At 45.1% G+C, this 25,994-nt stretch overlaps 1 protein-coding gene across 1 annotated transcript in view; it reads left to right on the top strand.

The window, feature by feature from the left end:
• The window catches only part of LOC309548663 (uncharacterized protein), a 138,974-nt gene that overhangs the window by 79,010 nt on the left and 33,970 nt on the right, over positions 1–25,994 (top strand). The gene's annotated exons all lie outside the window — the stretch shown is intronic.

Below are 25,994 nucleotides of genomic sequence, written 5' to 3'. Positions count from 1 at the left end.
TTAAGAGATCTCTGGTTTTTCGGTTTCTGCAGCAGCATTCTCCTCATATTTGTGTATTGCAGGAGACACACTTACACGGTTCGAGGGTGCGCAGCCTTGGTAGACCCTGGGTGGGACCCCAATACCATGCAACCTACTCATCCTATGCTAGAGGGGTTAGTATTTTGGTACGTAAGTCCCTTCCCTTCCATGTCCTGGAGGTTAAAACTGACCCAAGTGGTAGGTATGTGGTGATTCATGCTAGGATCTATGATGTTCCCTTAGTACTAGTGGGGCTGTATTTACCCCCCCCTGCCTCCGTCCAACTTCTCTACTCCCTTATGGAGACGCTTTTGCAATTTGACACTCCTAATATTCTGCTGTTGGGGGATTTTAACCTGGTGCTCTCCCCTGGCCTGGATCGGCTGCATGCTGCGGGGCGGGACTCCCCGGACCTCCGATCACAATTCAGGGTGCCTCCTCTCCTCCAGCCCGATCCCATCGAAAAGATCTTGGCCCCTGGGGACTTGTTAAAACCCTTGTCTACCCTCTATGCCTCTCTCCTGGGTTCTGAGTCTCCCAAACTTGAACGCCTCTAGAGCCGGTGGCAGTCTGATCTCCCCTCGTTGGACAGGGAGGGCTGGGAGGAATGCCTAGAAGCGGGTCCTAAGTTGGTTATCCCCTCCCGTGACAAATTGATTCAGGTAAAATTTCTGCATAGAGTGTATTACACTCCTGAGAGGTTGCATCGTATCTATCCTGACAGGGAGGCCACGTGCCAGCGCTGTCGCTCCCACCCGGGGTCCTACCTTCATATGTTTTGGGACTGTCCTGTGATTGCTAGTTACTGGTCGGCAGTTTTCGGGGCTATTAATGCCAAGCTGGGTTTGACTCTCCTGCCCTCCCCCGAACTCGCACTCCTGGGTATTCATGAGGATGATCAGCGCTCTCACCACTCCAAGCTCCTCATCTCGTTTCTTCTTTTCTATGCAAAGAAGGGTATACTCCTCCGCTGGTCGACTCCGTCTCCTCCGGATGTGCCGTTTTGGCTTAAACTGGTGGATGCGGACTTGCCCTTGTACAAGCTAACGTATATGAATAGGGGATGCCCTTGGAAATATGATAAGGTCTGGGCGCCATGGACTGCGGATTGATGTTGCCTGCTCTGTCCCTCCCCCCCCCTACCCTCTTTTTTTGTCCCTTCTCCCCCCCCCCTTTTTTTTTTTTTATTTCTTTCTTTTTTTTCTTCTTATGTCCATTTCCCCCCCCCCCCCGCCTTTCCCCCCCCCCCCCCCTTGTATTCCGTGACTCTTAGATCTGTGCCTCTTGCCATTTTTCGGTTTAGTTGCTATATGATACTGAGATTTTGTGGTATGTCGAATCGCACATGTATTATGTTGACTGTTTATTTCTGACCTGTTTTCTGTACACATGTTTTTTTCAATAAAGCACTCCTTGTTTGTTAAAAAAAAAAAAACAACATACATTAACGCACAAATGTGCCAAATACTGTGACTAAAGTCCACATTCAGTATATACACAGTAGAAACCTGAAAATAATTTTGCCCATAGGACATTAAAAAGTACAACATTTATTCCATATTAAGATTAAAACTTGACATATTGGACAATACATATGTCATAATAAAATGGATAAGATACACATACAGTATGTTGACCAAAATTAATTGGATGAATAGAATATTGCAAATGCACTCAACTGGGTGCACATTGAAATCTCAATGCGTTTCGTGGAACAGCGCCCTCTTCCTCAGGAGACAGCCAAAATTATTGTATCTGTGGAGAGACCATGTCAGAGAAAAAGAACAAAAATATATACTAAACTTATGTATGTATATATTGTATATAGGACCACAATGGATAGTGATTGTTCACTTCCTCATTGAATATCAGTTACATTTCAACCAGACAAAGCAAAGATGCAAAAAACACAATTAAGCTTACTTATTTACTTAATTAACTATTCATTACCTTTGATCTGAGTTGTAATCAGGTTTTCTTTTGTTTGTTTGTTTTTTTGCACCTTAATTACCTTCCTTCTTTATTTTACCCTTTCACTTTATCTTCACTATCATTATTTTTATTTATACTTTATAGGGTCCTTCTCCTCTTGGCCTCCTTGTCTGCCTCAGTCTGTTGCCTGCTCAAGTTTCAGCTCCCAGACAGAGCTTACCCTGTGTAAGAGCTTACCCTGTATTCCCACGCCTTTTTTATCCTTTATGTATCTACCCTTTGGATTGCGTTTTTTGCGTTTTGGCTTTTTTTGGTTGATATTCACTGAGGAAGTGAACAATCACTATCCACAGTGGTCCTATATATATATATACACATACATATGTTTATTATATATTTTTGTTCTTTTTTTCTGACATGGTCTCTCCACAGATACATTCATGTTGGCTGTCTTGTTAAGAAGTGGGCTCTGTTCCTCGAAACGCATAGAGATTTCAGTCCAATGTGTGTATTGGTATTATTGTATACATCCAACTAATTTTTGTCAATATATGTGTATCTTGTCCATTGTATTATGACATATGTATTATCCAATATGTCCGGTGCTAACCCAATATGGAATAAATCTATCTTTTAAGAAATTTGTCATCAATTTTTTTTGGCAACTCACTGAAGTCCATTGGCAAAATGCTTTTTAGGTTTCTACATGTTTTCAGAAGCTGTGTTCTGCCAACATCTTAGTACTTGTGGCCCTTATTTTCTTGTACATTCATTTCACATTCAGTATATATGCAGTGTAGTATATTCTGCAGAGAAACACTCCATGCTTGTGCCAACTTCTGTGTTCCACCACCAGTGTACTTATAAACTTCTTACCAGAGAGACATGACCCCTACATCCTGAGGTCATAAACGCATATATAAAATATTGATGCCACTGGATCAGAGGCCAGATGGCTTGCTATCAATCCAACAAGGCCTGCTTTCACCTCAGCATTAGGTGTATGCAACAAGGATCATGGAGGAAAAACTAATAAACTACATAGCATAATTCCATTTAAAACCACTACAATTATTTAACAGAATACTCATATGCAAGCAATGAGACAGACATGAAAGGTCTGCTCCACTTTGTCCAGCAGGACTGCAGTAAGCTAAGATCTGCTGATGTGTTTCGGCACAAGAGCCCCTAATGATGTCCCTTGTGATAAAACATGTTAGCAGGAACTTAGCTTGTGAACGCCATCACGCTTGGCAGATGGAGCATGTAAGCAGGTGCAGTTAGCTTCTCTGACACTAAGTGGCTCTGTCCCAGAATAGTGCTGTTACAGCCCTTCTGTAGGGATGTCATGGGTGAGTCAGTGCGGATATACTGTATAAGCCAGGTTGGGAGAAGCCCTAGTGCAGTTGGGGCATGGGAGCTACAGAGCATAAGGCAGATGTAGTCCACAAGTGGAGACCCTGGACAGGGCAGAAGGACAGAGAGAGGTAGCCTGCCCCCAAAAGAGCCTGCTGTAGATATCCTGACCTTTATGGTGGTGGAAGCTAGGGTAGGTTGCAAAATGCCTTTTAGGCCAAGCTAAGTGAATCCTGGAGTGAGGCTATTGCCCTGGAGGACCCAGGAGAGGTGTACCCATGCTAGAGGTGTCAACAATGATCCTTTACTCAGTGGGACTACCTGTGAGGGGACAAAGACAACCTACGATGAACTAGAACCTCTAAGTGAGTACTAATGACCCAGAGTGGAGAGAGACTAAGCTAGGAAAGATGGCTTGCAATATGTGCTGTTGGATGCTTCCACATGTGACTGCTGTGGATCATTTACTATATTTGATTGACAATGTACTGTCCAGTGACCCTGAATAGCAAGTGATGTGACTGTGAATGCCATCCTTAAAGTAACATCAGTAAAGTGCAGCAACTCTATCTTTGCATGGACATTCCTTCGTTTGTGATATACCCTTGTGATATAAAGGTTAATGGCCAGGAATTTTGTGTGGAGGCCTCTGGCATAGAAAGGCAACAAGATGGCAGAGGGTTAAAGCTTAAAGCAGGTGGGTTGTTGTTCTGGAAGGGAAGAAGCAGGACAGGGGCTTGTGCTCCTGGTGCCATTACTAGCCATTCACAAGCCCCATTACAAGCAGAGCAGATCAGTTTACTAAGCACAAAATGTGAATGCAGCCTCAAGACGCTGGCCCTCCCACCTCCTATCAAACAGCAGAGCAGAGGAGAGGAGAGTGTGCCAAAACTGCTCCTCAGGTCTGAGTCCAGTGTTGCCAACCATCTGTAAAGTCACAAACAGTTCATAAAATTAGTGATTTTTACATCTGTCCGTAAAAGTCCATTATGGACATACAGTGTACATAAAATGCCAAGCCAATGGGAGTGAGCTGCTCCACCTCTCTGCTGCCTCTTCAGCCAATGGGAGTGGCACTGTACCTGCCTCTTTCAAAGCCTTATTTGATTTCTAAGCTCTAACAGGAGGAGGTTTTAGCAGCTGCAGCGGGAAAGAGAGAGAAGTGGACACAGCCTGAAAAGGGGGATGGACTTCAAGAGGCAATTGAGAGAACAGGCTCACTTTTAAAGTGTGAAAAACATAAGAGGACAAGATTCTTTTTCCAATCCTTTTAAGTTGTATTGTGACACCAGCAAGTCTTTTGGTAAGATCCTCAGCAGGACAGAGGGAACACAGACTACATGTATACCTTTTCGCCAGCAGAAGTCCTGTTTCTTATAGAAACTCTCTGACAGGGAGAAAATAATGCACTATCATAGTGTGTTCTGTCATTGCCTCCATCCCTCGCTTGTTTTATCTTTAATATGTATGAACATTGTTGATGTCACAGTACAAGATGAATGGATTGAAAAAAAGGATATTGTCCTCGGGCCATTTTGCTGTTCATCTGTTTACCACAAGCCTGGGATCTTGCATAGCAACTACCTGAGCCCATTGTAATTGCAGCTGAATTTCTTCTGTCCAGGCAGCCCAGGAGTAGCGTACAGCCTGTCATTGACATGAAAGGCCGTATGCTGCTGCACTCCTGTATAAAATAGTGCTATCATAAACATGAGTACAGTGGAATAAAGCCATTCATGTCAATGACAGGCTGTACATTGCACATGGGCTACCTGAACAGAAGAAATTCAACTGCAATTACACTGAACAGGCTCAGCCACCTGTGTGCAAGAGCCCTGAATCTAAATAAAGGTATACTGAACTTTCCCTCTGTACTATCTTTCCCTTCTCATGCTAGTGTAAATTCTACCCCATTATGAGTTTGGTGGGCAACGATGGTCGTACCAACAAATGCGATCTATTCAAAAGAATCTGCCAAACCCCAACCACCCTGCAACTGTGTGCAATGGAAGCAGCTGCAGTGCATTGCTGCAGGCTTTCAAAGCTTAAAACCAGCATTAAGGCAGTTGCATATCACCTCTCAGCTGCCTGTCAAATACATCTGAAAAGTGAACGCCCATCACTTTTCAGAGAAGTGACAATGACAGCCCCAAGTTTAAACATGCCCGAACAAAGGAATTTTTGCTGACAACTAATGTGACTGGAATATTTACACTATTCACAATTTCATTGGGAGCATTGGTGATCACTGATGTTATCTTGGTGATCAGTGCAAATTACATTGGTGGCCAGTGTAAATGCCCCCATTAATTTACCAGTTCCTGCCTGCCCAGAGTACATTTACTGTGGCAGGGCAACACGGGCAGGCTGGATGACATACGTGTACTTCACTAATGGCACTGATAGGTGGCACTGATGGGCACTGATAGGCGGCTCTGATGGGCACTGATAGGCGGCACTGATAGGTGGCTTTGGTAGGAAGCACTGATAGGTGGCACTGACGGGCACTGATAGGCAGCACTGACAGTTACTGATAGGTGGCAATAATAGGCAGCAATGATTGGCACTGTGTCAGGGTGCCAGAAAACAAGACCACACAGGGATGCAGGTAAAATAAAGCAGTTTCTTGGAGCAAACAACAATAAACGCACAGCAAAAGTAAGGAAGTGAGAGCAGGAATAAGCCAGGGTCAGGTCCAGAAGCGGGTAGTCATCCAAGCCGGGGTTGAGTCCAGAAGCGAGTAGTCTACAGATCCTGGGTTGTCTGCCAATACGGGGTCATCTGCTGATGCGGAGTCGAGGGCCAGGAGAGTCATCAGTCAAGCCAGGTCGTACACAGAGGAACACGGAAAACAGAAGACTGCTAGCAGAGCACAAATGCAAGGGCAAGGACTGCAACCCATCAGGTAATAGATATAATCAGGTGTGCAGCAGAGTTTATAAGAGGCAACAGTCTGCACATGTCCAAGATGCCAACAGGAGGGCAAAGTAAGACCTTGACAGTACCTTCCCCTCAACGACCCTTCCTCCGTGGAGCAAAAAAAACAGTTTCTGAGGAAAGCGAGCATGGAAAGGGCGGGAGCATGAACATCAGTGGAGGGAACCCAGGAGGGCTCCTCAGGACCATAACCCTTCCAGTGCACCAGGTATTAAACCTGACCTCGGAACAGATGAGAATCCAAGATGCCGCTAACCTCATACTCCTCCTGATTGCCCACAGGAATGGGACAAGGGCGAGGAAAGTGAAGAAGTATAGCGATTGCAAACCAGTGGCTTCAAAAGTGACACATGAAAGACATTGGAGATACGTATTCCAGGGGGAAGACCAAGGGCATAGGTCACCGGGTTCACCTTACGGAGGATGCGAAAAGGCCCAACAAAACAGGGTGCCAGTTTTGGAGTGGGCACCCTGAGGTTGAGATTACGGGTCGACAACCATGCCCTCTCCCCGACCTGGTACAAAGGAGCAGATATATTTCTCCGGTCAGCCTGGAGCTTCTGACGCTGTGCCGAGACCCATAAAGACTCTTGAATCTGCACCTAAGAGGAACGGAGGGCACGAAGAGGATCCTCCACAGTCAGGGTGTCCTGTGGCGAGAAGGACTTGGGCAACACAGCGGGTTGGAACCCATAAATGGCCATGAATGGAGACATTCTGGAAAATGAGTTGATGGCAGAGTTCCTGGCAAACTACGCCCAGGGTAGCAGATCAAACCAATTGTCCTCATGTTCAGAGATATAGCAGCGGAGAAATTGCTCCAGAGCTTGGTTGGAACACTCACCTGCACCATTGGACTGAGGATGATAGGCCGAGGAGAAGGAGAGTCGAATACCCAACTGGGAGCAATAGGCGCACCAGAACCTGGAGACAAACTGGCTCCCACGGTCCGAGACAATCTCCTTAGGCAACCCGTGTAAACGGAAGACCTCCCTGGCAAACACCGAGGCAAGCTCCTGAGCGGTAGGCAGCCGCTTTAATGGAACACAGTGGCACATTTTGGAGAACCGATAAGGATAACCATGTAACCTCGAGACGCGGAAGATTTGTTCTAGGCACAGACCAAACAAGCAGCCACATACGCAGCAACATCAGCGTGGAGTGATGGCCACCAGAACTGAAGGGAAATAGCCCAGGACATCTGGTTCTTAACAGAATGACTGTCAGTCTTGGAATTGTGGAACGTGTGCAACAGTATGATGCGCAAGCCCTCAGATACAAAACATTTGCCAGCAGGTCTCTCTGTGGGAGCATCAGGTTGAGCAGCCAAGATCTGTTCCCCAAGAGGAGAAGTTAAGTTGGTGCGGATGGCAGCCAGGATGATTTGAAGGTATGACCGGTATCAGCACGGAGTCCTCCCTGGACAACTCTGGCGAGACAAGGCATCAGCCTTAACTTTCTTGGAGCCGGGCAAATAGGAAACCACATAGTTAAAACTAGACAAGAATAAGGCCCATCTGGCCTGATGAGGTATGAGCCTCTTGGCCTCTGAGAGACACGTCAGATTCTTATGATTGGTGAGACTGAGAACTGGAGCCACAGAACCTTTGAGCAAGTGTCTCCACCCTTTGAGAGCCAGGATAATGGCCAAGAGCTCTCTGTCTCCAATCTTGTAATTGCATTTAGCTGGAGACAGCTTCTTGGAGTAGAACCCACGAGGAAGTAAGGGTTCATCAGGTGTCCAATGCTGAGACAGGAGGGTGCCTACTCCCGTCTGAAACGCATCCTCCTCTAGGACAAATCAGGATTGGGATGAGACAGAATAGGAGCATAAGCAGACTTGAGGGTCTCGAAAGTTTGGATGGCAGCAGGCGTCCAATTGTAGCAATTGCTGCCCTTCTTAGTCAGATCTAAGATAGGTTTGGCCAAAGAGGAAAGGTTTCTGATAAATTTCCCATAGTAGTTGGCAAAGACAAGGAAATGCTGAATGGAACAGAGAGCACTGGGGCGAGACCATTGTAGAACAGCTGAAACCTTCTGAGGGTCCATGGAGAATCCTTCAGTAGAAATGATGTAGCCCAAGAAGGCAACCTGAGACAGGTGTAATTCATATTTCTCATGCTTACACTTACCCGTCCGGGTAGTGTGAGCCTGAGTAAATCAAGATGTCATCCAAATATAGACTACCACGCTTTGCTGCTACATATCACGACAGTGGGCACATTGCACAAGCCTAAGGGCATCACCAGAGATTCGTAATGACCAATTCTGGTATTAAACCCGGTCTTCCTCTCGTCGCCCTCCTTGATCCTTACGAAGTTATATGCAGTCCTTAGGTCAAGCTTGGTAAAGACCGTTGCTCCCTTGAGGAGGTTGAACAATTCAGTAATCAACAGAACCAGGTAAGCATTCTTGACCGTGATGCGATTGAGGCCCCTATAATCAATGCAAGGTCTCAACTTACCCTCCTTTTTCTTTACGAAGAAAAAACCATCAAGCGCATCTGCAACATACAACTCCATGACCTTATTCTCCTCAACTGAGAGAGGATAAACCCTGCCATGAGGGGGGAATGGCTCCAGGTTGCAAGTCTATGGCCCAATCGTACTCACGATGTTCAGTAGGCAACACTGAATCCTAGGAGGTACAAAATACCTTAACAGGCCCATTGATACAAACAGCGCCACACTGTGGAAGCCAAGAGAGGATCCCAACCGACTGCCAATCAAAGTTCGGATTGTGTTTCTGAAGCCAATGGTACCCAAAACAATGGAATAGTGTGGGGACAAAATAAGCTGGAAACAGGTCGACTTCCTGTGAACAGCCCCTATTGCCATATCAATTGGAACAGTCTCGTTGGTAACCTGTGTCGGTTGCAGGGGTCTGCTATCAATCGCCTCGATAACTAGTGGAGAAACACATGGCTGGAAGGTAATGGAATTCGCAGTAGCAAACGTACTGTCAATAAAATAACCGCCAGCACTGGAGTCTACCAATACCTGAGTAACCACCGAAACCGCTGCCCAGGAGAGGACAACTGCGATTAGCGATTTATCTTTACTGGAAACCGGGGACAAGGAAATTCCACCTAAGATCTGCCCCCAACAGGACCTTAGATGCAAGCATTTCCTTGACAGGTGGGACAAGATTTCGGGAAATGCCCACCAAGACCGCAATACAGGCACCTCCTCTTAAAGGCCCGCTCAGCCTCGGAAAGACGAGTGAACCCCAGCTGCATGGGTTCACAGCCAGACGCACCATCCCCAGGAGGCGTGGGAGGTGAGGGAGGAATGGGTGGGAAAGAAAACATAGAAGCCAATCTGGTAGGAGGCCTCCGCAGCGCTCTAAACGATGGTCTCTCCCTGAGCCTGGTATCAATAAAAATCAGGAAGGAAATGAGAGCCTCAAACTTGTCAGGGAGATCCTTGGCCACAATCTCATCCTTTAATGCACTGGAGAGACAATGAGAGAAGACAGACACCAGAGCCTCATTATTCCAGCCCACCTCTGCTGCCAGGGTATGAAAATCAATGGCATACTCGGCAACGGTTGGTATACCTGTTGAATGGACAGGAGTAACTTTGCCGTAGAGGCAGAATAAGCAGGCACATCGAATACCCTACGAAAGGAGGCAACAAAACCCGGGTAATTGAGTATCACAGTATTATCATTCTCCCATAAGAGATTCGCCCAGGCCAAAGCCTTGTCCAAGAGCAACGAGATTAGGAAGCCCACCTTGGACCTGTCAGAAGGAAACACCTGATGAACCATCTCATAATAAATGCCCACCTGATTTAGGAAGCCCCAACAGTGACTCAGTTCACCCCCATAGAGCTGCGGATAGGGGGCTGAACCAGTCATTCCTCTGGTAACAGTGACTCCAGCTGCAACTGCAGGAGAAGGAGCAGTAACAGGAGCAGCAGCAGATGCAACAATAAGAGGAACCACTGGCCTAGCATCACCAAGAGCAAGGTGTGCTGTGCGAGCAAGCAACGTCTGCAACACCTGAGAAAACTGACCCAAAAGGTGATCTTGTTGATCGAGCCTGGTAACCAGCATGGGGAGCGTAGGAATACCTGCATCGTCAGAATTCATGGCCCTTGCGTACAGTCAGGGTGCCAGGAATCCAGACCACATGGGGATGCAGGTAAAATAAAGGAGTTTATTGGAGCAAACAATAAATGCACAGCAGGAATGAGGAAGTGAGAGCAAGAACAAGCCGGGGTCAAGTCTAAGAGCGGGTAGTCATACAAGCCAGGGTCAAGTCCAGAAGCGGGTAGTCTACCAATGCCGGGTCGTCTGCAATGCGGGGTCGTCTGCTAGTGTGGGGTCAAGAGCCAGAAGAGTCATCAGCCAAGCCAGGTCATACATGGAGGAACACAGAGAACAGAAGGCTGCTAGCAGAGATGCACCTTGGAGCACAAATGCAAGGGCAAGGACTGCAACCCATCAGGTGATAGATATAGTCAGGTGTGCAACATCATCACTGTGCGACACCCAGGCAGCAGACAAGTGATGATTCAATCAGAGTTTATAAGAGGCAGCAGTCTGCACATGTCCAAGATGGCTGCCAACAGGAGGGCAAGGTAAGACCTTGAAACACTGACTGGCAGCACTGAAGGGCACTGACTGGCAGCACTGATAAGCACTGATTGACAGCACTGGTGGACACTGATTGGCAGCACTGGTGGGCACTGTTGGGGCTGCACTGATAATCAGTGCCCTGATTATCAGTGTAAATGTCCCCTGTGGGGATTTTCTGGTTATCAGTTCTCCTTTCCTCACGCACTGTCAGCGTGAGTAGAGGAATGCCAATAACTAGCAAATCCTGTTTACACTGTGATCAGCCATGATTGCACACAGCTGATCACGTAGTAAAGAGCCGCTGTGATTGGCTCTTTACCATGATCTGTGATCAGGTGTGCCTTAAGGACACAGCAATCACAGATGCCTGCAGATGAGCACCATATATGACGCCCTCCCGGCAATGTGCGACCGTGCTGTAGCAATCATTCAGCTATAAAGAGGTTAACCACTTGACCTCCGGAAGATTTACCCCCCTTCATGACCAGGCCATTTTTTGCTTTTTGGCACTGCGTTACTTTAACTCACAATTGCCCGGTCATGCAACACTGTACCCAAATGAAATTAATATAATTTTTAATAGAGTTTTCTTTTGGTGGCATGTGATCATCACTAGGTTTTTTGTTTTTTTTTTACACAAAAAAACAAAAAAAAAACAAAAAAATACACTGACACTGTACTAATGACACTGGCTGGGAAGGGGTTAACATCGTAGGTGATCAAAGGGTTAACTGTGTGCCTAACAGTGCTGGGTGCATTCCCTGTGAGGTGCTTTTACTAAGGCATGTACCGATTTTTACACTCTGCTTGCAGCAAAAGAAAAACCAGCACATTCCGGCTTACCTCACAAAGCTCTGTCCTGTCATCCTCTTTGCCAATCAGTGAGTGCTGGCTGTCATCCATTGGCTGGGACCTGCTGATCAGTCTGTGCTGTGACTAATCACAGCTCAGTCGTTGCAGCAGCCGGCCCCTATCAGGAAGTGAATGATTACGTATCTAGTACATCATCCAGCACAGGAGAGCAGCTTTGCCACCGTACCCCTATGTGTGGCGGTTAAAAAGTGGATAACTTTCACACAAACCAATTAATATACCCTGATTGGGATTTTTTTTTTTTATCAAAGACATGTAGCAGAACACATTTTGGCCTAAGTTTAGGAAGAAATTTGATTTTATTGGATTGTTACTGCACATTTGCTAGCTAAGGTAGCACAGTGCTAAAAAGCAAAAAATGGCCTGGTCATGAAGGGGGTAAAAGATTCTGGAGGTCAAGTGGTTAAAGGTTAGAAATGGGAGGACTGAGTGTTTGAAAGTCACTCACAAGCACCACATCCCCCAAACAAAAATAGAATATGCAAAGATAGAAAAAGTGGGGCTTTGAGATGGTGCCATATACAACAGACAATACATTTATTATTCATTTTTTTTGGGTACAAAATAGTAATAACATTAGAAAAAGAAAGTTTTTAAATATATTAGGCCAGGGCTTCCCAAACTTTTTTGGGCCGAGACCCACTTCTGAATAGAGTTATTTTTTCGGGACCCACTTGATGTAATTGAATATTGTAAAGCGCTACAGAATTTTTTGGCGCTATATAAATGCAAATAATAATAATGCTTATTTTAAAGGGAGGGGGATGTTAAATTAAAAATATCAATTTACTACTTTTCAATTTATTATTGAATACACTTGCCAGATGTTCTAAGTGAGGGGTCAGAAACCTGTGGCTTATAAGTGGAGTTGTAAGTAATCAGCACCCTCATAGACAGTATAAGACAGGCAGAGGACAGAAATCAACCACCCCAGGGCAGTGATCAGTAGACTATTAGGCACTCACCCTCCTTCCTCTCCCAGCGGCCCACAGGTGAAGCCCCTGTTTGCCCTCTCCAGGGCCCAGCACACCTCACCCAGAGTCTCCATGATCAGGAGCTCTATGATGGTCTTGGTGTCCTGGCTCTTCTCCTTTGGATCCTCTACTGGGGTCACAGAAGCTGCCATGAACTCCTAGAAGCTGCTATGAACTCCTGACACCGCTTGGCCACCTGGTCTTCCGATAAAACCGAGGCTGCCGTCTCTGCCCACTGTAGCAGATAGATACCCGCCGCCAGTCTAGCCACCACCACTGCTGCCAGCAGGACCGAGGAGCTGGCTCTGCACCCCATGAACATATCCTACATAACAGCCCACATACGTACTCACTGATGCAAATATCCTCCTCGCGGAAAATGCAGAGCAGCCTCCGTTAACTGCGTGGGCGGGGTCCTGAATCCATTGTTATTTGACTGTTCTGGCTCTCTGTAATTTGTGTGGCTCGCACAGCACAATTTAAGCGGGCCGCTCTCAGTGATTTCCGGCTCAGCGCGACCCACTCAAACACAGCTCGCGACCCACCAGTGGGTCCTGACCCACAGTTTGGGAACTCCTGTATTAGGCAGTTAATCCAGTTTACTAAACATGTTTTGCTATAAAAACAGTAAATATACTGTGCGCAGTCGGCAACCGGTTAAAGAAAATATACTTACCTTCCTTCTTCTTCCTCCCTCTGTGGACAGGGCCGCCGACGTCACTTCCTGCTTGCAATGACTCCTGGGAGATGAGCGTCATCGATCCCAGGAGTCAATGCGCCTGCACCGTCCCTGCTCGTCACTGCCGGTGCAGGCGCGTCATTCCCTGATAAACAGCTTCTGGGCATGCCCAGAAACTGTGCAGGGATGACGCGCCTGCACCGGAAGTGACGAGCAGGGCCGGTGCAGGGCATTCTGGGACTCCGACGTCACCGAAGAGGACACCGAAGAGGACGCTCCGGCTTCAGCTGCCCACATCTGAGAAGGCAGCGCTGGACAAGGCATTTTCAAGGTAAGTATTTCTTCTAAAAGGAAAGTGAAACAGGGGACAGTTCAGAGGCTATCGTTGCTTAAATGCACTAGCCCTGACTGTCCCAGGGGTATTTTTATCTAAAAAGAAAATTTCAGGGTGGAACGCTTTAAGCCTTAAATATTGGCTATACAGGATACTTTTATTCAACAGAGAGGGGTGTGAACTGACAGCACAGGGGATTGTGTTCCCCGTGGAGGGCTTCCTATACAATGAGGAACCCAAGCCTCCGTCCATATTGGCAAGAATTTGCACATCCAGAAAGTTTATAGTATGTTGATGACATTACATGGTAAACTTCAAACTGAAGTCATTATTTTCCAAAATTTTCATAAACTCAATTAACTTAGAGCCATTCCAAATAACAAATACGTCATCTATGGAAAAAATGCCAAATTAAAACCTTATTGGTGTAATTTACAATGTCATCACGGAATAAAAGGACACACTCTCACCCCCCCCCCCCCCCCAAGGTACAGGTTCACATAGGAGGGGGCACAACAGATCTCCATAACGACTCCCTGCACATGGAAAAGTGGGTGCGGCCAAAGATAAAAAATGTTTTGGTCAAAATAAATTCGAAACTCTAAAACAAATTGATTATAGTGACTAGCTTGCCCATCCACTAGCCACAACATCTATAGCCATATAGCCATCAGCCAGTCCATAGTAGCTTGAATATATGAACTTAAGGATCTCACATGGGGGCACAAGTAGTCATCCACCAATTAGCTGGCTGGCTCCGTTAGACAGCCATTCCCAGAAACTATGAGTCATCCCAGAGGGCGATCCATACTTTTGTGTATTTTGGGGAGTGCATACATGGTTGGCATTTTGGGAGTCTTCACAGTTAGAAAATCACAGGTTTTCTGATCTAGCAAGCCTTCTTAATAGTCTCTTCCAACAAGATTCTTATATTTGATTATCACCTGATCAAAATAGTCACCAAGAATATGTTTTTTACTATTTTTTACCAAAAAAATTGAATCATTTTATAAAATTATTGTCTGTTGTATATTGCACCAACTCAAAACCCCACCTTTTCTATTTTTTACATATTCTATGGTTAAAGGCTAGGTTTACCTTTAGGGAAATTTTGCATTGTACACTTGTATTCACGTTCCTAATCACCTGCATCCCACCACCAGACCCCCCTTCTTTGTGACAGCAGGTGGCAGGGGTTCCTCTCCCCTGCAGCTACTCTAACATTTAAAATCAGTGTAACTGTGGGGGCTCCACCTGCATAGCCATGTCATTCATTCACAGAGATGTACAAAAATGGAAATAATAACCACGCTAGTTGAACAAAAACAAATCTGCAACTTCAAGTGTGACCACACCCCAGTGAAATGTATAAAATTAAGTTGCGCTAAACATTGATATAGATCAAATGAAGTCCATATAAAGTCCAGTACAAATATATGATAATAGGTAGAATCCGTGATTTTCAATCCAGACTCCCAATGGTCATGTGCTTACCAAAAAGGTTAACATATAGAGCGAGTTGTCCAAAACCAAGGCCTTGCCAACTTGATTGTAGGAAAATCAGGTTAAGCTCGCAATAGTTGTGTAATTATTGGGTCATAAATTGATCAAAAAAAGAGAAAAAAACATAATAGCGTAAAACCAAACAACAATGGGTACATTCAATAATTGTTTAAATGACACCAATGTGAATAAGTATCCAGTGAAAAAATACAAAAGGAAGAGGGGTGATATTCAAATTAAATTATAAAGTGAATAAGTGAAATCCTCCACCAGTATTTGCGCTGCTTACCAGAACACAAATTATGTATACACAGAGACACATCGAAAAGAGGTAAGATCCATTGCGGTAAAACAACCGTAGGTACTCCTTGCCAGAGAACAGACAGGCAATTGCATAAATCAACCAAGGGATTGTGTGCTTATCCTCCACCATATAAAACGCCTCTTACCAGACTGAGATGATGTAAACGCTTGTAGAAATCTTAGGTTGAATTAATATCACTGTCTGCACACGGAGTTAATCCAGAAAGACTCTCAAATGGATGTCACCCCCTTTCTGTCCCCTAGACAAAGCTCTGTGCTCAGCCAGCCAGGTGGAAGAAGTGAATTCACTTCTACAAGCGTTTACATCATCTCAGTCTGGTAAGAGGCGTTTTATATGGTGGAGGATAAGCACACAATCCCTTGGTTGATTTATGCGATTGCCTGTCTGTTCTCTGGCAAGGAGTACCTACGGGTGTTTTTACCGCAATGGATCTTACCTCTTTTCGATGTGTCTCTGTGTATACATAATTTGTGTTCTGGTAAGCAGCGCAAATACTGGTGGAGGATTTCACTTATTCACTTTATAATTTAATTTGAATATCACCCCTCTTCCTTTTGTATTTTTTCACTGGATACTTTTTCACATTGGTGTCATTTAAACAATTATTGAATGTACCCATTGTTGTTGGGTTTTACGCTATTGCGTTTTTTTCTCTTGTTTTGATCAATTTATGAACCAATAATTACACAACTATTGCGAGCTTAACCTGATTTTCCTACAATCAAGTCAGCAAGGCCTTGGTTTTGGACAACTCGCTCTATATGTTAACCTTTTTGGTAAGCACATGACCATTGGGAGTCTGGATTGAAAATCACGGATTCTACCTATTATCATATATTTGTATTGGACTTTATATGGACTTCATTTGATCTATATCAATGTTTAGCATGACTTATTTTTATACATTCATTCACAGAGATCTGTGAAGGTAGTTCTGGAAGATCAGGAAGTCCTGTCTTCCACTGCGGAAGACAGCTTGTAGTACTCAATGGACCAGGAGAGCACTGATCAGCGCACTTCAAATTCCCTCTGACTGTGAAACTGATGAAGCGTCATCCCTGAAGGAGCCATTGGAAATTGCCCAGGTTATTTCCCCAGTGGATTGCTGGGATAGAGTTGAGGGAATTGAGTGGGATACTCAAAAAAAATATTGGCTATACAGGATACTTTTATTCAACAGAGAGGGGTGTGAACTGACAGCACAGGGGATTGTGTTCCCCGTGGAGGGCTTCCTATACAATGAGGAACCCAAGCCTCCGTCCATATTGGCAAGAATTTGCACATCCAGAAAGTTTATAGTATGTTGATGACATGACATGGTAAACTTCAAACTGAAGTCATTATTTTCCAAAATTTTCATAAACTCAATTAACTTAGAGCCATTCCAAATAACAAATACGTCATCTATGGAAAAAATGCCAAATTAAAACCTTATTGGTGTAATTTACAATGTCATCACGGAATAAAAGGACACACTCTCACCCCCCCCCCCCCCCCAAGGTACAGGTTCACATAGGAGGGGGCACAACAGATCTCCATAACGACTCCCTGCACATGGAAAAGTGGGTGCGGCCAAAGATAAAAAATGTTTTGGTCAAAATAAATTCGAAACTCTAAAACAAATTGATTATAGTGACTAGCTTGCCCATCCACTAGCCACAACATCTATAGCCATATAGCCATCAGCCAGTCCATAGTATCTTGAATATATGAACTTAAGGATCTCACATGGGGGCACAAGTAGTCATCCACCAATTAGCTGGCTGGCTCCGTTAGACAGCCATTCCCAGAAACTATGAGTCATCCCAGAGGGCGATCCATACTTTTGTGTATTTTGGGGAGTGCATACATGGTTGGCATTTTGGGAGTCTTCACAGTTAGAAAATCACAGGTTTTCTGATCTAGCAAGCCTTCTTAATAGTCTCTTCCAACAAGATTCTTATATTTGATTATCACCTGATCAAAATAGTCACCAAGAATATGTTTTTTACTATTTTTTACCAAAAAAATTGAATCATTTTATAAAATTATTGTCTGTTGTATATTGCACCAACTCAAAACCCCACCTTTTCTATTTTTTACATATTCTATGGTTAAAGGCTAGGTTTACCTTTAGGGAAATGTTGCATTGTACACTTGTATTCACGTTCCTAATCACCTGCATCCCACCACCAGACCCCCCTTCTTTGTGACAGCAGGTGGCAGGGGTTCCTCTCCCCTGCAGCTACTCTAACATTTAAAATCAGTGTAACTGTGGGGGCTCCACCTGCATAGCCATGTCATTCATTCACAGAGATGTACAAAAATGGAAATAATAACCACGCTAGTTGAACAAAAACAAATCTGCAACTTCAAGTGTGACCACACCCCAGTGAAATGTATAAAATTAAGTTGCGCTAAACATTGATATAGATCAAATGAAGTCCATATAAAGTCCAGTACAAATATATGATAATAGGTAGAATCCGTGATTTTCAATCCAGACTCCCAATGGTCATGTGCTTACCAAAAAGGTTAACATATAGAGCGAGTTGTCCAAAACCAAGGCCTTGCCAACTTGATTGTAGGAAAATCAGGTTAAGCTCGCAATAGTTGTGTAATTATTGGGTCATAAATTGATCAAAAAAAGAGAAAAAAACATAATAGCGTAAAACCAAACAACAATGGGTACATTCAATAATTGTTTAAATGACACCAATGTGAATAAGTATCCAGTGAAAAAATACAAAAGGAAGAGGGGTGATATTCAAATTAAATTATAAAGTGAATAAGTGAAATCCTCCACCAGTATTTGCGCTGCTTACCATTTTACGCTATTGCGTTTTTTTCTCTTGTTTTGATCAATTTATGAACCAATAATTACACAACTATTGCGAGCTTAACCTGATTTTCCTACAATCAAGTCAGCAAGGCCTTGGTTTTGGACAACTCGCTCTATATGTTAACCTTTTTGGTAAGCACATGACCATTGGGAGTCTGGATTGAAAATCACGGATTCTACCTATTATCATATATTTGTATTGGACTTTATATGGACTTCATTTGATCTATATCAATGTTTAGCATGACTTATTTTTATACATTCATTCACAGAGATCTGTGAAGGTAGTTCTGGAAGATCAGGAAGTCCTGTCTTCCACTGCGGAAGACAGCTTGTAGTACTCAATGGACCAGGAGAGCACTGATCAGCGCACTTCAAATTCCCTCTGACTGTGAAACTGATGAAGCGTCATCCCTGAAGGAGCCATTGGAAATTGCCCAGGTTATTTCCCCAGTGGATTGCTGGGATAGAGTTGAGGGAATTGAGTGGGATACTCAAAAAAAAAAAAAAAAAACTATGTACAGGACAGTGAACTTCTTTCCAAAAATCTGAAGCAGAAGTCCTTACAATAGCAAACTGTGGACTTGGCTTTCTAGTAGAAGCAGTTAAAGCAGGCCACAAGAGCAGCAGCCCCCAGGTCACCCATCTGAGGCCTCATGAACAGTAAGCACATGGCAGTGATGCCCTGGAGAGCAGAAAGGCCTCCAGACTGTGTTCCTCTCCTAAAGGAAAAGACCCAGAACTCCTACTTCCCAATTGTTTTTTCATAAAGGTGATTTTATCCTTTAATGGTTTGTGCTTTATAGTGGAACTTTAACTATAACAACTTGGAAAAAAAAGAAATGTTCTTTATCAAGGAACGTACATTCCATATTATGCTAGCATATGCAATGTGTGCTGTAAATTGCCTCCAACATTGCTTCAGTTTCCTCTTGCTGGAGGCTGCCATTTTGCTGAAGTCCAGAGCTCCTAAGCAGCAGTAAATCATAAAGTGTAACTAAACCCATCGATTTAAAGAGTAACTCAACTTTTGTTGAGAAAAAAAAAACATTTCCCTCTGGGAGATCTACAGTATGAACATTGCAGGGACTTTAACAATCTTTAACAATCCAGGCCCTGATTACTTCTTTCAGGGCCTGGACTTGAACCCGGGACCTCAGCTGCGTCTGGCAATAACTCTTCTCACTGAGCTACCTGAGACACTGGACATCACCCCGTCTGATCCATTAGACAACCCTGCTTTGTGCCTTGACTTTGGCTGAACCCTGAACTCTTTACTCCTCCTATGAACTTCCTGATTTAAGCCATGCCTCTACACTTCCTGTCTGCCAGATTGTTGTGCTCTCTCCAGCCAATATCTCGCTCTGTCTTTCCTGCTGCTATCTCTTTCTTTCCTACCACTCGTTACTGACCTTTGATTTGTTTACTGACTATGCTTCTGTTTGATCCTTATATGCTATATCTGCTTCTGGACCCCCGGCTTGCTCACCTCCTGGTGGGGTGATCTTGAGGACCATGACCTGGTGATAACACACAGCTAAATCAGCCTACACCATTAGAAACTCTGGGGAACACCAGTTAGTACTTAGACTCTGCATCTCAGGTGAGCCCGCATCATCCACCAGAGTGACCCACTTGTGTACCTATCCCGCTGGTTAGTAGAAGTCTCGCTACTGCTATAGCAACTGGTCTTTGAGCCTAACCCCTGATTGTGACACCTACCCTTTGTTATTCTGAAGAAATAGCTCTTTGTGTGTCTCATCAGCTGTTCCCCTGAGGGTATATTAGAGATCAAACCACCATATCTGGGATCGCTCCTTTAAACAACTTAATAAGCTGGGCTAATTTCCACTTGTATGGCTATCTCCATATTCATGTGTACTTAAAAGAAGAGGGAGATATCTAGACTCTCTGTTTTAAATTCAGTTTATTGTGTTAAAATGCAAATGGTACACTCACAAATAGGGTGCATAAAGCTGTGCGGGCTATCTTCAATTGTCTGTATATCTCACCCAGAGCTGGCTGCCAAGTCTCAACAAAATACATTCTGCTGCTTCTCCTGAGTATGGATATACCACATGTGTGAGACTTTTTGGCAGTCTAACCGCGTACAGGACCCGAAAACCAATCACCGCCTTCAGGCTTTCTATAGGGGGTAAATTGTTGATTTCACTCCTCACTACCTATCACAGTTTCTGAGGCCATGAAATGCCAAGATAGCACAAATGACCCCTTTTCGGAAAGTAGACACCCTAAGATATTTGCTGAGAAGCATGTTGAGTATTTTGCAGATCTCCTTTTTTGTCACAAAGTTTTGAAAATTGAAAAAAGAGCAAAAAAAACAATTTTTCTTTTCTTTCTTCATTTTCCAAAACAAATGAGAGCTGCAAAATACTCACCATGCCTCTTAGCAAAAAACCTTTGGGTGTCTACTTTCCGAAAAGGGTTCATTTGGGGGGGGGGGGGGGGGGGTTTGTGCTATCTAGCATTTCATGGCCTCCGAAACTGTGATAGAGTAGGAGTGAAATCAACAGTTTACGACCTTAGAAAGCCAGAAGACGGTGATTGGTTTTCAGGGTCCTGTACATTGTTATTACAGGGAATGTAAATATCCCCTATGATAGCAATAAGTAGTGACGGTACTCTTTTTTGAAAAAATTGGGGACTATTAGACTCTAGATCTCGCTTTTGCCCTTAAATCATCTGACCACACAAAGATTGGTGTGATAAGATGATTTCCCAGTTTCCCAATGGTGCTGTTTTTATCTGGCGAAACTGAAGTCTTGAAATGCTCATAGCTTCCGGTATCTAAGGCCATAGAGATGATTGGAGCCATTCTGGTCTGTTCTGTACCCTATACTAACATTCCACTAGTGTGTGTGGTAGTGACAGAAACAGTCCCCGATGCAGAGACCAGATTGGCCAGGACAGGAGAGACAAAAAAAGCGGGTGTTACGCCTTTATCTGTATTTTCTACAGACACATCTTCTTCAGTGTGCTCTTTGGGTAGGGTTACTAGGGAGGACATCCAGGTAATGCCTCTCATGCAACCGACTCACTGCATCTGGATTGGGAATTTGGGCCACAGCACCTTCTAGTTACAGAAAGGCTGTGATGAGCTCTTCCTGGAATTTTAGGAAGAATCCACTTCTTCCTAATGCTTTGTATAGCACATAAGCATTCAGAGCCAATTGGAAAAAGTATACAGACACATTTTTGCACCAGTGTCTGGCCGTACGGGAAATTAATTACGGCGCCATCATCTGGTTGTTGAAGTCCACCCCTCTTATGTTAAGGTTGTATTCGTGGACACAGAGGGGCTTCTCAACAACACCAAGTGAAGAAATGTCATAAGCATGACCAGGTCTCCTTGTTGCTAGGATACATTTGTACACTATACACAGGAACCTCATGGCCCGCAGCTCGGTATATACTACTAACTTTAAAACAACAACCTTTTTAGCTTTATAGCACTGCCCCCTTGAGGACTGCTGGATTTTATACCTTTTCGGGTCCCACTGGGTTACGGGAAGCAACTGCATGCAGAAACTCAACACTTTACTTTCCAGCTCAGCCAATGAACAGTCTAGGGGTTGTTGTTTTTGTAGTTTTTATTTTATATGGGGATGGGAGAAGGGAAGAGTGGGATACTCCGGAACTTGAACTATTTACAATGTTAAGGACTTCTATCTAGGCCGCAGTTTCACATTGCCACTAGATGAATCTGAGGTAAAGTTCCTGAATAGACACTTGCTTAGCACTTATCTTCTGGGTAGTTGCCTAGCAGTCCCTTTCACTCCACCAGCTGGCCCCCTTCCTGGTCAGGCCCTTAGACACGATCCCCTGTACTCACGATACTGTTTTTCCAGGTTCTCCAGTGTCTCAACCCCTCTAGTCAGCTCTCCTGGATCTCTGGGTTCAGCTCCTTCCTTCTGCCTCACCTGGCTGACTGTTTGTTTTTCCGGTTCAATCCACTATGTGTACCTGAGCGTCTTCAGTGTGGACTGGTATATGATCTGTCATTGCATGCATTTTTAATGTCCCCCCCCCCCCCCCCATGTTAATGTTATTATTTTTGTATCTAATTTGTACAATAATTTTTGTTTTTTGTTGTTCGTCTAATAAAATTTACTATTTTACCTTGATATACAGTGTCTAGTGGCATTTATAGTCCCACACCATTGGGGATTCTTTCTTGTATACTCTGCATTGATGGGGGAACACTGTGGTCACTCTGCATTGATGGGGGCACGCTGTGGTCACTCTGCATTGATGGGGGCACTGCTCACTGGTCACTCGGCATTGATGGGGCACTGCTCACTGGTCACTCTGCATTGATGGGGAACTGGTCACTGGTCACTCTGCATTGATTGGGGCACTGGTAACTCTGCATTGATGGGGGCACTGCTCACTGGTCACTCTGCATTGATGGGGGAACTGGTCACTGGTCACTCAGCATTGATGGGGGCACTGGTCACTCTGCATTGATGGGGGCACTGCTCACTGGTCACTCTGCATTGATGGGGGCACACTGCTCACTGCTCACTCTGCATTGATGGGGGCACTGCTCACTGTTCACTCTGCATTGATGGGGGCACTGCTCACTGATCACTCTGCATTGATGGGGGCACACTGCTCACTGGTTACTCTGCATTGATGGGGGCACTGCTCACTGATCACTCTGCATTGATGGGGGCACTGCTCACTGATCACTCTGCATTGATGGGGGAACTGCTCACTGGTCACTCTGCATTGATGGGGGAACTGCACACTGGTCACTCTGCATTGATGGGGGAACTGCCAGGGGCTGACTGGCAACTTTCGGCCCAGGGGGCAAGTACAAACCAGAGGCCCATGGTGCAGTGACTCGACCCTCTCCCACTCTTCCTCTTCTTGGCCTCCTCCTGATCCTCATTTAAGGTTCAATCTCTGCTTCAGGTACTCTCTACTCACCGGCCAAATCTGGGTTCCTGACCTGGCTAGCAGGGGGCTGCCTGGGGGAGGAAAGTCTCCAGTGGGGCATGGAACCGGCCTCTGCTCAGACACAGTTTACACCATCCATGCTGGGAGGGAGGTCCAGTGAGCCTCTGGCTCTAATCAGGCGATTTAAAAAAAAAAAAAAACATTAAGCTCCATGCGTCCGGCGCCCTGCATGCAGATTAGGGGTCCAGACGCATGGATGGGGGGGCGGCGCACCTGCGCCCTGTATACACCAGCCGCCACTGGTGGGGCAGGGTGGGTGCTTGACGAGATCTCCAACCCACGTCACCTCTGGTCGGAGATCTCGGCAAGTTGCCTGTACTGTGCATGTGCGCCAACAAATGCCCGTGCACAGAGAAGTCCTAAGCAGTGCACAAAAGAGTTGGAGTTCTCGGCAGGACAATGTATGCTACTGCGGAAGTGTCCACGGTTGGACTTTTCAGCAGGACAATATATGCTACTCTGCAGGCGCCCGCGGCTCCTGAAGCAAAAATTAAACACAACAGTTTGGAGAGCGGGATGTGAGCATCCGCAGTCCCTATTTTATGTTATTGTCTAATAAAAACCCGTGCACAGTACTATCCCCCAGAGTACTATTACAAATGTGAGCATCCACAGTCCACATTTTATTGGCAAATAACAACCTGTACACAGTGCCACCCCCCAGATTACTAGTACAAATGTGAGCGTACCTATGTGCTGTTTGAATGGGCAGAGTCGCAGGCAGGAGTTAGCTGAGCTAAGCCTGAAAGGGAATGCTGGGATTTATAGTTCCTCTCCATACAAAAAATGCCACAGGACTTAGCATAGCTGAGCTTGAAAGTACATGCTGGGATTTATAGTTCCTCTCCATACAAAAAATATAAAGCTGGTTCCAGATGCAGTGCGACCTCTCAGAGATATGCAGCGTTGTGTGCTTTGGATCTGTAATAATATCAGCTCACACTGAGGCCATTTTTATGTTTGAACTCTTTATTGGGTTTTTGTGCAAAAACAAAAGCAATGCGTGTAAATGTAAAGTAAAGCACAACAATAAATAGCATACCAGTCTGATTCCGGACAGACACACATTTTAGAAAGAACAATTCAATTCTCATTACTAAACACACTGATGCGATGTTATGCACAATAATCTATGAGAGAAGATCACTATCATATATAAAAATATTGTAAGATTTATTTTCTAGGGGCCCAATCACACCTGTGCGATTTTAACCCTTTCGCAGCTTATATATGTAGCACCCTACAGGTAGGTGCTAGGTAAATGTATAATAGGCCTTGTCTGCCTAACAGCAGGGCCATGATTTCTTTTAGTCAGGGTGTCAGGGATTCCAGATGTGCCTGCTGAAGGGGAAGTCTCCCCACTGGCTCCTATGAGAGGCTTCTCAGGGGGCAGTGGAGGAAGCCAAATCAGGGGACACATCCCAGCTTGTAACTACCCCAGAAGGCATATTGTGCCGCAAAGGATTCTGGGAGTGGGTATAAGTTTGGGGGAAGTGCGTGACCCAGTGTCTTTGGCGGGAGCAGAGTCCCAGGAAGGAGAGTACGGCTGTCTCTCCTCCTGTCTGAGGGAAGAGGATGTCTCTGGGTGTCGCCTGAGAATCAAGAGAGTGCTGAGTTGAGCTGAGGGGGATCCGGTGTGCCGAGAACCAGCGGAGAGTGAGAGAGAGGGGTCCAGTCCCAGGAAAGCCTACACAGGTCGTGAGTACTGAGGATTGCCTCTGGGGTCTGCCTGAAGTCAGAGGGGACCACTCCGGAAGAGGTTCTGGTATCCGGTGTCAGCTAGCTGTAAAGGGGTTACCTAGGTTGAGGACCCTGAAGTTACAGAGGGGGGTACATAGTCAGTGAGCCCAGAAGAGTTCAAGGTTAAAGGGGGCGCCTGCAATTGGGCCCTGAATTGTGCAGAGTGTCAGTTGAGAGTTGCAGCCATACAGGATTTCACAACAGTCTACCTCAAGCCAGTGCAAGGCCGGAGGGAGTAGTCAGTGACTCTGCAGTGAAGACAGCGTCAGAAGCTCTTTATTCTACAGTCCTGGATCTACTAGACGCAAAGTCCAGGATCTAGCACTTATTCCAAGTTACAGTGTGTTACAAAGCATCAGTGAGCGTCGGCTGGCGTCAAGGCAGCGTTAACAGACATTTTCTGGATAAAGTCCCAAGTTGTACTTAGTTGAGCCTAAAGGAGTATCCCACTCATTCCCTTCTCCCATCCCCTTAAATGAAATAAAAACCACAAAACAAAGATGCCGGAGTTATCAATGTCTCAGTTCTCACACCCAGGGTCGCAGCTCACATGGGCTGGACAGGTAACCCACATCAGGCCACAGGCCTGGAAAACTTGCTACATTCGCTCTCCACAGGTTCTCGGCACACCAGATCCCCCTCAGCTCAACATTGCATCAGTGTGTTTAGTAATGAGAATTGAATTGTTCTTTCTAAAATGTGTGTCTGTCCGGAATCAGACTGGTATGCTATTTATTGTTGTGCTTTACTTTACATTTACACGCATTGCTTTTGTTTTTGCACAAAAACCCAATAAAGAGTTCAAACATAAAAATGGCCTCAGTGTGAGCTGATGTTATTACACAACGCTGCATATCTCTGAGAGGTCGTTCTGCATCTGGAACCAGTTTTATATTTTTTGTATGGAGAGGAACTATAAATCCCAGCATGTA

Source organism: Pelophylax lessonae (genome assembly GCF_965119305.1).
Source record: "Pelophylax lessonae genome assembly, chromosome: 1".
In the NCBI taxonomy this organism is placed as follows: Eukaryota; Metazoa; Chordata; class Amphibia; order Anura; family Ranidae; genus Pelophylax; species Pelophylax lessonae.
Note: the sequence above shows the minus strand (reverse complement) of the source record. Positions and strands in the feature narration are given on the sequence as shown.